The following is a 12,480-nucleotide window of genomic DNA, read 5'->3' on the forward strand; positions in this document are numbered from 1 at the left end:
ATGATTTAGGAGGTTAATGCATTCTGAAGAATTATTAGTTTATGTTTTGGACACACAATATGTGTCACACAAAATTATACAAAGATGTAATTTTGTGACACCAAAACACAAAAGAGGTGGGAATGGAGCTGTTAAAGGAGGAAAGTTTTTGTATGTTATTGAACTTAAGCATGTTAAGTATGTTATTGAATTTAAGGTATAAATTCAAGTTAGAGTGTTACAACTTTAGGATGTTAAATATAATCCCCATGTTAACCACAAAGAAAATAGCTATAGAATACATATAAGATGAAATGAGAAGGGAATTTAAATAATTCACTGTAAAAGATCAACTAAACACAAAAGAAGACAGCAATTCAGAAAGTGAGGGACCACAAAAAAGTGTAAGACATATAGAAAACAAATAGCAAAATGACAGAAGTAAGTCGCTCCTTATCAGTCATTACTTTAAATGTAAATGAGTTCAATTCTCCAATCAAAAGTCAGAGATCAGCAGAATGTATTAAAAAACAAAATTCAACTGTGTACTGTCTATAAGACACTTACTTTACATCTAAAGACACAAATAGATTGAAAGTGGAAGGGTGAAAAAGATATTCCATGCAAACAGTGTCCAAAAAGGAGCAGGAGTAGCTGTACTAATGTCAGACAAAATAAACTTTAAATCAAAAATGTTTGCAAGAAACAAGGACATTATTTATTAATAAAAGGTTCACTTCAGTAAGAAGACATAATAATTATAAATATTAATATTTACACACCTAAGGACCGACCATCGTATATGAAGCAAAACTTCACAGAAACAGAGAAACAGTTGTATGATACCAGTTGGAGACATTAATACCCCACTCTCAAAAATGGACAGACCAAGACAGAAGCTAAATACGGAAACCAAGCACTTAAACAACACAATAAATTGACTAGATCTAACAGACATACAGAACATTGTATACCCAACAATAGTATACATATTCTTCTCAAGTGCACATAGGACATTTTCCAGGATAGACCATACGTTAGGCCACAAATTAAGTCTCAATAGATTTAATAAGACAGTTATATAAAATATCTTCACTGACCACAATGACAAGAGAGTTTGGAGAATGTAGTTTGCAGAATTCCAGTTTCCGTGGTACAGAGAGCTGGGTGTGGAGCTGAGAGACAAAGGTCACTAAGGGACTTTTAGTGTGCTGCTCCTGGAAACTCCCAGCTTTGGAATCTATAGTGCTAAATATATTAGAGGGTTTTTTTTTTTCCACAAAACAATAATGATTGACTAAAAGGCATAAATGTATCAAAGACTTTTTTTTGAAATATCGAAGATATTTCACACCCTGCTAAAGGCATGCTAATCAAATTTATCCCTGACCCTAAACAGAGGATAGGAGGCAACTATATAAAGTTCATCAGAATTGATATTCAAAATTATCTCAGTGGAAGAACTACGATTCACAAATCACCATGATAAAACCTAACAAGAATAGATAAATGCGGGGTTTTCATTTGGGTTAAAAGAATCTTGTCTATTCACCCGTTTTACATAAAGAAAACGTATGAACTATAAATATGATACGGACCATATGATGGGGCTCCTAGAAAAATTAACTGCAACTGTCAGCTGTACTAATAAGAACATACTTTCTATATCTAGGATGGTCATGCCACTACTGTACTCAATTTTATTTGTAATACTAGTAATTCCTTTGCAACTGTGAGATCTCTGCATACAAAGTTCAAATTTATAGAGGCCTACCTTAGCATATCATTTGGACAAGTGGAGGAATTTGTAGTATGTAGATATGTGAAAAATCCTACTTCACTTGTAGATTTTCCATCAGAGTATTGGTAAAGATAACAGGAAGATCAAAACATTCCTTTGTGTTCCAGACAAGTGATTTCATACTCCATCAGATCCAAAGCCCCTTTTTATAACTAGCTTATAATAATCTTTTCTCTGCTATGAAAACTATTGATAAGGTAACTTAAACACAAATTGTTATACAATTAAATATGATGTCATACATAATATGAAAGAAAAATAAAAGGTATTTCAGTGTAGAAATTCTCTGTTGCTATATAAGAAAATGTTATCAAGTATTAATAGTTAGATGCCTGCTCCTTGTTACAATGAATAATTTCAGATTTGTAATAAGTAAGAGCAATATTCTACTAAATATTTCCTACACTCTGTCCTTATATTTGAAATTTAAAAATAAGGGTTAAATAAGTATATTTCTCTTATGACCTAGAATATAATTTATCTTCATGAATGTTCTATAGTTGGGTGGAGTGTTCCATAAATGATGGTCAACTTTTCTTATAGTGTTGTTCAAATCTATTTTCTTATTGACTTTCTATTTGTATCAATTACTGATAGAGGAGTGTTGAAATTGCAAAATATTTTACTTCTCCTTTTGGTTCTATCAAGCTTTTATGTCCCTGGTACATAAACATTTAAGATTATTATGTCTTTTAGTAGGTGCATAAACATCTAAGATTGTTATGTCTTCTTGATGAATTGACATCTTTACCATTAAGAAATTCCTGATTTTGGATGGGCGCAGTGGATCAGGCCTGTAATCCCAGCACTTTGGGAGGCTGAGGCGGGTGGATCACCTGAGATTGGGGGGGAGTTGGAGACCAGCCTGACCAACAAGGAGAAACTCCATCTCTACTAAAAAAATACAAAAATTAGCTGGGCGTGGTGCCATGTACCTGTAATCCCAGCTACTCGGGAGGCTGAGGCAGGAGAATAGCTTGAACCCTGGAGGCGGAGCTTGCAGTGAGCCGAGATCGTGCCACTGCACTCCAGCCAGGGCGACAGAGTAAGACTCTGCCTCAAAAAAAAAAAAAAAAAAAAAAAAAAAAAAAAAAAAAAAAAAAAAAAAAAGAAATGCCTGATTTTTACTTTTAGGAATATTTCTTGTTCTGAAATTTACTTTATATGATATTAATATAGCTCCTTCAACTTTGTTTTGTTTTGTGTATTCATTGTATGTCTTTTTCCATCATTTTATTTTTAATCTTTCTGTTTCTTTATATTTAAAATGTTTTTCTCACAGACAGCACAGTAGTTAGGCCTTGCTTTTTTATCTGATAATCTCCATCCTTTAATTGGAGTGTCTTTGTTTTATTTTTTAGTTGTTGCTCTAAGGTTTATAATACACATCTAACTCATAGTTTACCTTCAAATTATATACATATAGTATAAGCACCTTACAATAGTATGTCTTCATTTTCTTCCTTCTGTCCTTGTGCTGCTGTTTCTTACATGTTATTGTCATACATTATGCTGTTTTGTCATACATGTCTCCACAATACATGCTATTATTGCTGCTTTAAATAATCTGTATCTTTTAAGGGGATTAAATTTGGAAGAAAAAGTATTTTACATGTTCCTACACACTCATCATTTCCACACTCTTCACTCCCTGGTGTAGATGCAAATTTCCATTTATATTATTTTCCTTCTGTCTGAAAGACATTTTTTCATGTAGCTTGTAGTGCATTCTTCCGGTGATGAATTCTTTCAGCTTTTGTGTATCTAAATAAGACTCTTTTATTTTCACTTTCATAAGCTATTTTATCCGGGTATAGAATTCAAAGCTTTTTTTTTTTTTTTTTTTTTTTAGTAGTAGTTTAAAGATGTTGCTTCATTGCCTTCTGGCTTGCAAAATTTCTGATGAGAAGTCTGCTGTCATTTTTATCTTTGTTCCTCTTTGTGTAACGTGTCCCATCATCCCTCTCCTGGAAATTTTAAGATTTTTTTCTTTATGACTGATTTTATGATCTTTCTTAGTTTGAATTTCTCTATGTTTATTTTTCTTGAAGTTGCTTGAGCATCTGAATCTGAGAGTTTAGAGCTTTCATCAAATTTTGACAATTTCAGCCATGATTTCTTTAAAGGTTTTTTCTGTCCTTCTTACCCATTCTATTTGCTATTCCAGTTTTACATGGTTTAGACCACTTACCTTCTGCTCTTCCTCCATACATCACTGATGCTTTGTTAATTTTTTCTAGTCTTTTTCTCTTTGTGCTTTATTTTGTTGAGATACTATTGCTATGTCATCAAGAATACTGATCTTCTCTTCTTTTTTTTTTTTTTTTTTTGAGACGGAGTGTCACTCTGTCGCCCAGGCTGGAGTACAGTGGCACGATCTCGGCTCGCTGCAAGCTCCGCCTCCCGGGTTCACGCCATTCTCCTGCCTCAGCCTCCCAAGTAGCTGGGACTACAGGCGCCCGCCACCTCGTCCGGCTAGTTTTTGTATTTTTTAGTAGAGACGGGGTTTCACCGTGTTAGCCAAGATGGTCTCCATCTCCTGACCTCACGATCCGCCCGTCTCCGCCTCCCGAAGTGCTGGGATTACAGGCTTGAGCCACCGCGCCCGGCCCCTGATCTTCTCTTCTACAGTGTGTAAATTGCTATCTATCCTATCTACTGATTTTTCTTCCCTATGATATATCATATTTATTAGTATTTAGTCAAAGATTTGAGAGAACCCTTTGCAAATCTTGAGAGTGTGCTTTCTCCCTCTTTCTCTCTGTGTAGCTTTCTCCTTTCCAGTACTTTGTCCCACAAATCTAGTCACCTTGCCTTCCTTAACTTTGATCTCTGTTTCCTTAACTCAGTGAGACTGTTGGCTGCATGCTGTGGCTTGAAAACTGCCTCCAGGCAGGAAGCTAGGGCAATCATAGCATTCAGTTCAACTGGTTCTCTTCTTTCAGGGTTCACGGTCCAGCATTACCAGTTGTTTAATGTCTGAAAACTGTTGTTTCATATATTTTATCTCATTTTCAATTTGTGCACGGAAGAAGGATAATTCCTGTAGCCATTAATCTTTCATGAATGGAAGTGAAAGTCTAAATAAGTAAATTTGAAAGTTAATATGTTATCATCGTAAATGCAATAGTTACAAAAACTGAGACAGCTGCTCTTTCATTGGTGCCTCCAATACCATAAGCATTTGTTGATGGTGATTTTCTTCAATAGTCCATTACTTTTGGTAAATTTCCAAACAAAACAAGTCTCAATCTTTCCTCAATTTACATGATATTTGCATTCCTGGAAATTTCATATATATTAACATGAAGCAAAAATGCTTTGTGTTCATATGTAAAACGGAGTTAAGTTCTGGGCTCAGATAATATAAACAGGTTTTTCCTTACAGAAAAGTCACATAGAATGTGGAACCATAACCCCTTGGGTAAGACTGTGATATGGGATCCTTGACCCTTATTGAAAGCTACCACCTACATAATTCGTACCTTTCACACGTAACATATTTTATCTGTTGTATGCATAACCATGGAGTAGTCTTGAGGCCTACATGCTCTTGGAAAAGCAATAAATAAGGTATGTCTTCATTACAACTTTCATCATCAGGGAAAGGGGGAAGATACATGATGTTTTGCCAAGCTAATTACTGTATTTTATAATAAGGGAATCTATTTTTAGTTAAGATTTAAAAGAAGTACCTGTTTCTGCCAAAAGGCAATGTAAAATGTCCCCACTATTCATACAACAGATAGAAATATTTATTGAGTTCTGTTATGTGCTAGGCATTGAGGATTGATGAGTGACTCAGAGAAGAATCCCTGTCCTCATGGAGCCTACGTTTACTACGGTTTGTGGAGAAAAACTGGCAATCAAAGGAAATGCCCACACGTCCCTCACATTCTAAGAGTTGTAACATCACACATTTCTGTTAACTAGTAAAACAAGTTATGAGAATTTTAGAGAGTATAATACAAAAGCAAAAGCCTCTATCAAAATCTTTCAGGGTTCCATACTTAAGGACTTTGAGGAAATGCATAAACAAAGCTGCAGATGATTTATTTCGACTCTATTTTTTTTTTTTTTTTTTTTTTTTTTTTTGAGATGGAGTCTCGATCTGTCGCCCAGGCTGGAGTGCAGTGGCCGGATCTCAGCTCACTGCAAGCTCCGCCTCCCAGGTTTATGCCATTCTCCTGCCTCAGCCTCCCGAGTAGCTGGGACTACAGGTGCCCGCCACCTCGCTCGGCTAGTTTTTTGTATTTTTTAGTAGAGACGGGGTTTCACCATGTTAGCCAGGATGCTCTCCATCTCCTGACCTCGGGATCCGCCCGTCTCGGCCTCCCAAAGTGCTGGGATTACAGGCTTGAGCCACCGCGCCTGGTCTATTTCAACTCTATTAATAGATTCGAAGACATTTTCAACTAATCCTGTTCAACCCACACTTCGTACTTTACTGAAACTGAGGAAAAAAGCCTCTCTCATACTTTTGCCTAGTAAGAGAACACAGTTACCCAGGATCACCTTGGCTTTTGAGACATTATTGTTTTGGCTGAGATCCCACTTTCAGACCTCATTTCCTTAGATTTGGCAACTTGAGTTCTGGACTGATGACCACTTGGTCTATTTGGACTGATTCTCTGAGCTACCTACTCTCTATGTGGTGATGTGGCTTCAGCCCAGAGCCACAGGTAGAATGCACTTTGTCCCACTCCCATCAGGCAGCTGCAATGCCAATGTGGGACTACCTTTGTCAATTAAAGATCCACAACAATATGAAATGTGTAGCCACAAAAATAAAACTTGGTGTCAGGAGCCCAGGGTCCAAATCTCTGCTCCCAAATCTATTTCATGTGGATCCTGGTGTAAATCAATTAATTTTTTTCTTCTGAGTCTCAATGGCCTCACCCTTAAAATGAGGACAATAATAACCTTGTTCATCAGATTGCTATGAGGATTGTAACAAAACCATGTGTTCCAGAATGCTTTGCAAGCTACACAGCACCATAGTAACCTACACTGCTGTTGTGGTAAGTGATGAGGAGGAGGGTAAGTGGCTGGATGAAAGTACCCAAAGCCTGAAAAGTCTATAGACCACTGACCTGCACATCTGAATGCAATGTACGTTTTGCTGCTTTTCCTGATTAGACAACAACAAGCTTTTGCTCTTAATGCTATTTCCACTTTTTACTTTTCTTTTGGATTTGTTGTCATTGATTCCAGTCTATCTAAACATAATTTAGTTTGGTGCCCAGGAGATAGTGAAAAAGCTGGTGCCCAGCTTTTTCTTCTTTGGTGTGGGAGCTTCTGCCTGGGGCTGACCTCCTTCTCCGGGTTAAGGTCCTGTGTAGCTGTCTTAAACTGACCGACCTGAAGTAGACCCAGACACACCTGTAAACTACTTACCTTGCATGGGTGGTGCCAGGCCTGGGGCTAAGAGGGCATGCCTGCTCCTGTAATCTGTAAGGCCTAGTAAAACATGATTAAGGCTCTGCTTGCAGTGTGGGAGTCAACAATGCCATTATAGCCTCCATTGGCAGATGGTGGGCAAGAGTTCCTGCACTAATAAGAATTTCTTGCTGGATCATCAAAATGCATTATCTTTTTGGGGTTTGGACCTTGTAGAACCTTATTCCTATGTTTGAGGCTTCAGCATCTGTGTCTCATGGTCAGTCTGACCTCTCTCTAAACAAGAGATCTGGAAAGAAACACTTTTCCAGGAAATCATCCACAGGCAGTTGACTGACCTTCCGCCATACCCCTTTCATTCCACCCCCAGCAGTTTCTCATGGATACTAAATATGTGCCTTGGGATAATTGGACTAAACAGGTTTGTCCGATTATTTACAAGCTCCTTTCAGTTTACCTGTTTACTTGTTTCAATTTTGCATGGGCCATTTTAATATTTTTTTGTGGTTCAGACAAAAACCACATATATCACAGTGTTTTAGATTAGTTAGGATTCTCTATGATGTGATTAATATAATAATCCATTTTCGGCCTCTGTTGTGAATCAGATGCTTTATATACACGATCTGATTTCATCTTCATAATGCTCCAGAGTAGGCATTATTATCCCCCTTTTAAAGCTGAGGCTTAGAGGGCTAAACTCATCTGTTTAAAGCTATGTAGTTGATCATTATCAGAGCTGGAACTGGAGCCTACCTGGATTTCAGTCCAAGTCTATGCTGTTTCCACTATACCATACTGGCTCTTGACTCTTTACTTGCTCTTTAGCATGGCAGTGGAAATCAGTACTATTAATATATGAGTTTCAGGTTGAGTTCCCTTCAACTTTTCTGTGCAGGGATAGAGGATAGGGTACTAATAGTTCCCGTTTTTGTTGTTGTTGTTGTTGTTTTAGACGAAGTTTCGCTCTTGTTGCCCAGGCTGGAGTGCAATGGAGCCATCTCGGCTCACTGCAACCTCTGCCCTTTGGGTTCAAACAATTCTCCTGCCTCAGCCTCCCAAGTAGCTGGGATTACAGGCATGGGCAACCACGCTCAGTTAATTTTGTATTTTTAGTAGAGACAGGGTTTCTCCATGTTGGTGAGGCTGGTCTCGAACTCCCAACCTCAGGTGATTCACCTGCCTTGGCCTCCCAAAGTGCTGGGATTACAGGTGTGAGCTACCGTGCTCAGCATTTTTTTTTTTTATCATGCCACATTATTTTTAATTACGTACAAAGATCTAACATGTCACCCAGGGACCATTTCACCCACTGCACTGTTTGGCCGCCGGTCTTTGTCTCTCTCTTCAGCAATGGTGAGGCGGATACCCTTTCCTCGGGGAAGAGAGATCCATGGCTTGTTGCTCTTGTCAATAACAAAAATGTTGGAAAGTCGAGTGGCAAAGCTGTTGCCATTGGCGTCTTTCACATGAACCACGTCAAAAGATCCAGGGTGCTTCTCTCTGTTGATGATCACACCAATTCTTCCCAGGTTAGCACCTCCAGTCACCATGCACAGGTTACCAGTGTCGAACTTGATGAAATCAATACTCTTGCCAGTCTCCAAACCAATCTGAATGGTATCATTCACCTCGATGAGGGGTCAGGGTAGTGGATGGTGTGAGCCTCGTGAGTCACAAGATGAGGAATTCCTTTTGTGCCCACAAAGATCATTCTCACTTTGCACAACTGGTACTTGGCCTCCTCAGGTGTAATACGATGTACAGCAAAGCAACCCTTGGTGTCATAGATCAGACGGAAATTCTCTCTTGTCTTGTCAATGCTGATGACATCCACGAATCCAGCAGGGTAGGTTGCATCAGTTCAGACCTTGCCATCGATCTTAATGAACCGCTGCATGCAAATCTTCTTTACTCCATCTCCTGTCAGGGCATACTTAAGTCTGTTCCTTAGGAAAATGATGAGGGGGAGACACTCTCTCAACTTGTGGGGACTGGTGAATGGACGAGGAGCAAACACACCAGTCAATTTATCCAGCATCCAATGCTTTGAAGCTGCTACCAGCTTCAGATGCTTCTTGGGACCACGAGCCATGGCTGCGTTAGGCAAGGAAAGAGGACCTCTGTCTTCTGGTGCGCATAGAAATTTCGTAGTTACAGTTTTTACAAATCAATATGCTTCTTGAAAACATGCCAGGAAGCAGATTGTCATGAAGCAGGCTGAGCATCCAGGGCTATGTCCAGTTATTGGTAGTGAGAAGTAAAGGAGAAAGCAATGAACAGTGTTGAATGGTAGACAGACACCAAGCATCGACCCTCTTCAGTCCCTCTCCTCATAGTAGACGTGTAATCATTAAGAAACACAAATTCAATTATGCCTTTACCACACTGTATACATTTGCTTTGATCTGTGTGATTGTTTATGAAGTTAATGACAGTTGCCCCAGTAGACTACGCTCTACAGGGCAGGGAGCATGTCTCTTTCACTTGCCACTGGATCTCTGTGCTTGACTGTGTCTGGCCCTGATCCTTTAACACAGCAGGGTTGTTCCTGACTTCAGATCTTTGTACAGAATTTTCCCTGGGTCTGGAAAGCAGTACTGCTGACCCCGCCACTGTCTGCCTACATGACCCTCTCACTCACTTCATGCAAGATTGTGCTCAAATGGCCCCTCATCCAAGCAGCCCTCACTGACTACTCTTTTTTTTTTTTTTTTTTTTTTTTTGAGACGGAGTCTCGCTCTGTCGCCCGGGCTGGAGTGCAGTGGCCGGATCTCAGCTCACTGCAAGCTCCGCCTCCCAGGTTTACGCCATTCTCCTGCCTCAGCCTCCCGAGTAGCTGGGACTACAGGTGCCCGCCACCTCGCCCGGCTAGTTTTTTGTATTTTTTAGTAGAGACGGGGTTTCACGGTGTTAGCCAGGATGGTCTCGATCTCCTGACCTCGTGATCCGCCCGTCTCGGCCTCCCAAAGTGCTGGGATTACAGGCTTGAGCCACCACGCCCGGCCCACTGACTACTCTTTCTAAAATAAGATTCTTTCTCTGTCCCTACCCCACATTCATCACCTCCTAATCCTTTGCCTTTCTTATTTAAATATTTTTTCCTACCACAAATCACCTACCCACATTATATTATTATTAATTTTTAAGAATCTGTCTTCTACTAGAATATGAGTTCATTGAAGGCAGAGACTTTACTGCTGTGTCCTTAGTACCTACAATAGCGTCTGGATATAACACGTTTAGTAAATGTTTCATCTAATTGGTTAATACATAAATCCTTATTGAGTTAATGAACATCTCCTAAAATTCATCCCTCAGTTCTGTCCATAGCAGATGCTACGATGCCCTGAGCCACGCCCTCTCAGCCCGCCTCTGCTTCAGCTGTGGCTGTGGTAGACAATTTCAGTGCATGTCAATGTTGGTTCACCTCAAGTGCAGGCGGAGTCCCTGGCTTTTCTCCACCAGCTTTCTCAGATGATGCCCGGGAAGGTGCCTCGCCGCCTAGAAATGCAAGGAGTTACTGTCCTCAGGGGCAACACTCACCAGGAGGGACGGTGCAGGATCTCCACTTCAGAGGGGCAGGTGTGCACCATCTACAGAGGGGCTCAGAGTCCCCATCAGCATTGACCCGCAGGGATGAGGACAATAAGCTCTACCGGGTACCCTTCCTGACCTTTCCCTTCTTCCCCCACCACTCCACCTGCGCCATTGCTCTGGCTTCCTTGGATCATCTTTTAAAGTAACCGTCTACCTCCAAGTCCGCATGGAAAAAATCCAATCCAAGAGACTGTCCTTTCCAACACTATGATCAATGACACAGGTGTGAATAATCATGGCATATTTGTCAAATTTGTTTTAAAATATTAGCAGGAGAGTTTGTTTTTTTTTTTCCTTTCTTCTTTTTATATTTTCTTTCTTTCTTTCTTTTTTTTTTTTTTTGAGACAGAGTCTCGCTCTGTCGCCCAGGCTGGAGTGCAGTGGCACGATCTTGGCTCACTGCAACCTCTGCCTCCAGGGTTCCAGCAATTCTCATGCCTCAGCCTCCTGAGTAGCTGGGATTACAGGCATGTGCCACCTCCCCTAGCTAACTTTTTTTTTTTTTTTTTTTTTTGTATTTTTAGTAGAGATGAGGTTTCGCCAGGTTGGCCAGGATAGTCTCAATTTCCCGGCCTCAAGTGATCTGCTTACCTCAGCCTCCCAAAGTGCTGGGATTACAGGTGTGAGCCACCATGGTCACCGAGTTTATAGTTTAAAAAATTTTTTTTTTTTTTTACTTTTGTAGAGATGACAAAGTCTCACTATATTGACCAGGCTAGTCTCGAACTCCTGGCCTCAAACAATCCTTCTGCCTTGACTTCCCAAAGTGCTGGGATAGCAGGCATGAGCCGCCCTACCCGGCAACGAGTTTATGTTGCTAATGGGGTTTATGGTTTACCAAGTGCTTTCACTCAGGTTGATTCATAGATTGCCTAAAAGAATCACGATTCAAATTAGAATTGAAAATATCTGGAAAATGAGTTGAATTCAAGAAATAAAATCTAATAGGAAAAAGTGTAAAAGCCAAGCCTTAGGTTAAAAAGAAAACAACCCACATACATAAAGGAAAGAAATAACCCAAACCTCACCCTGGTAGTTTTTCTTCATTAGGCAGCCTCGCACTTTAACTCTTTTTTTTTTTTTTTTTTTTTTTTGAGACGGAGTCTGGCTCTGTCGCCTGGGCTGGAGTGCAGCCGCCGAATCTCAGCTCACTGCAAGCTCCGCCTCCCAGGTTCACGCCATTCTCCTGCCTCAGCCTCCTGAGTGGCTGGGACTACAGGCGCCCGCCACCGCACCCGGCTAATTTTTTTTTTTTTTTTGTATTTTTAAGTAGAGACGGGGTTTCACCGGGTTAGCCAGGATGGTCTCGATCTCCTGACCTCGTGATCCGCCCGTCTCGGCCTCCCAAAGTGCTGGGATTACAGGCTTCAGCCACCACACCCGGCCACTTTAACTCTTAAGTCTTGGCGGTTTCTACATCCCAAGTAACTCTTGAATCTTTACACAGCACTTGTTGCAGCAGGAAAGTCCAGCGTGGGTCCAGGCTGTCCAGAAAGCCCCACTGTGGCAAACATGCACCAAACGACAGTTTTCCGAGGGAGTCCTAGATCAAGGGGGTGCCTGTGAATGCTCCACATGCAGCTGCCTGGGAAAATTAATCCCTGATATGTAGCAAATGCCTGTTCCCATGGTGTAAACTTCTACTGGAGCTGATTTTAAGCTACCAACATGACAACACCAAATGTGGAGTTGGGAAGCAA

The 12,480-nt window shown here is 40.5% G+C and overlaps 1 pseudogene; it reads right to left on the minus strand.

Moving 5' to 3' along the window:
- Positions 1 to 8,469: 8,469 nt before the first annotated feature.
- Positions 8,470 to 9,309, minus strand: LOC126953433 (40S ribosomal protein S4-like; annotated as a pseudogene).
- Between the last annotated feature and the right edge of the window lie 3,171 nt (positions 9,310 to 12,480).

This window comes from Macaca thibetana, chromosome 4 (assembly GCF_024542745.1).
Source record: "Macaca thibetana thibetana isolate TM-01 chromosome 4, ASM2454274v1, whole genome shotgun sequence".
Taxonomy (NCBI): Eukaryota; Metazoa; Chordata; class Mammalia; order Primates; family Cercopithecidae; genus Macaca; species Macaca thibetana.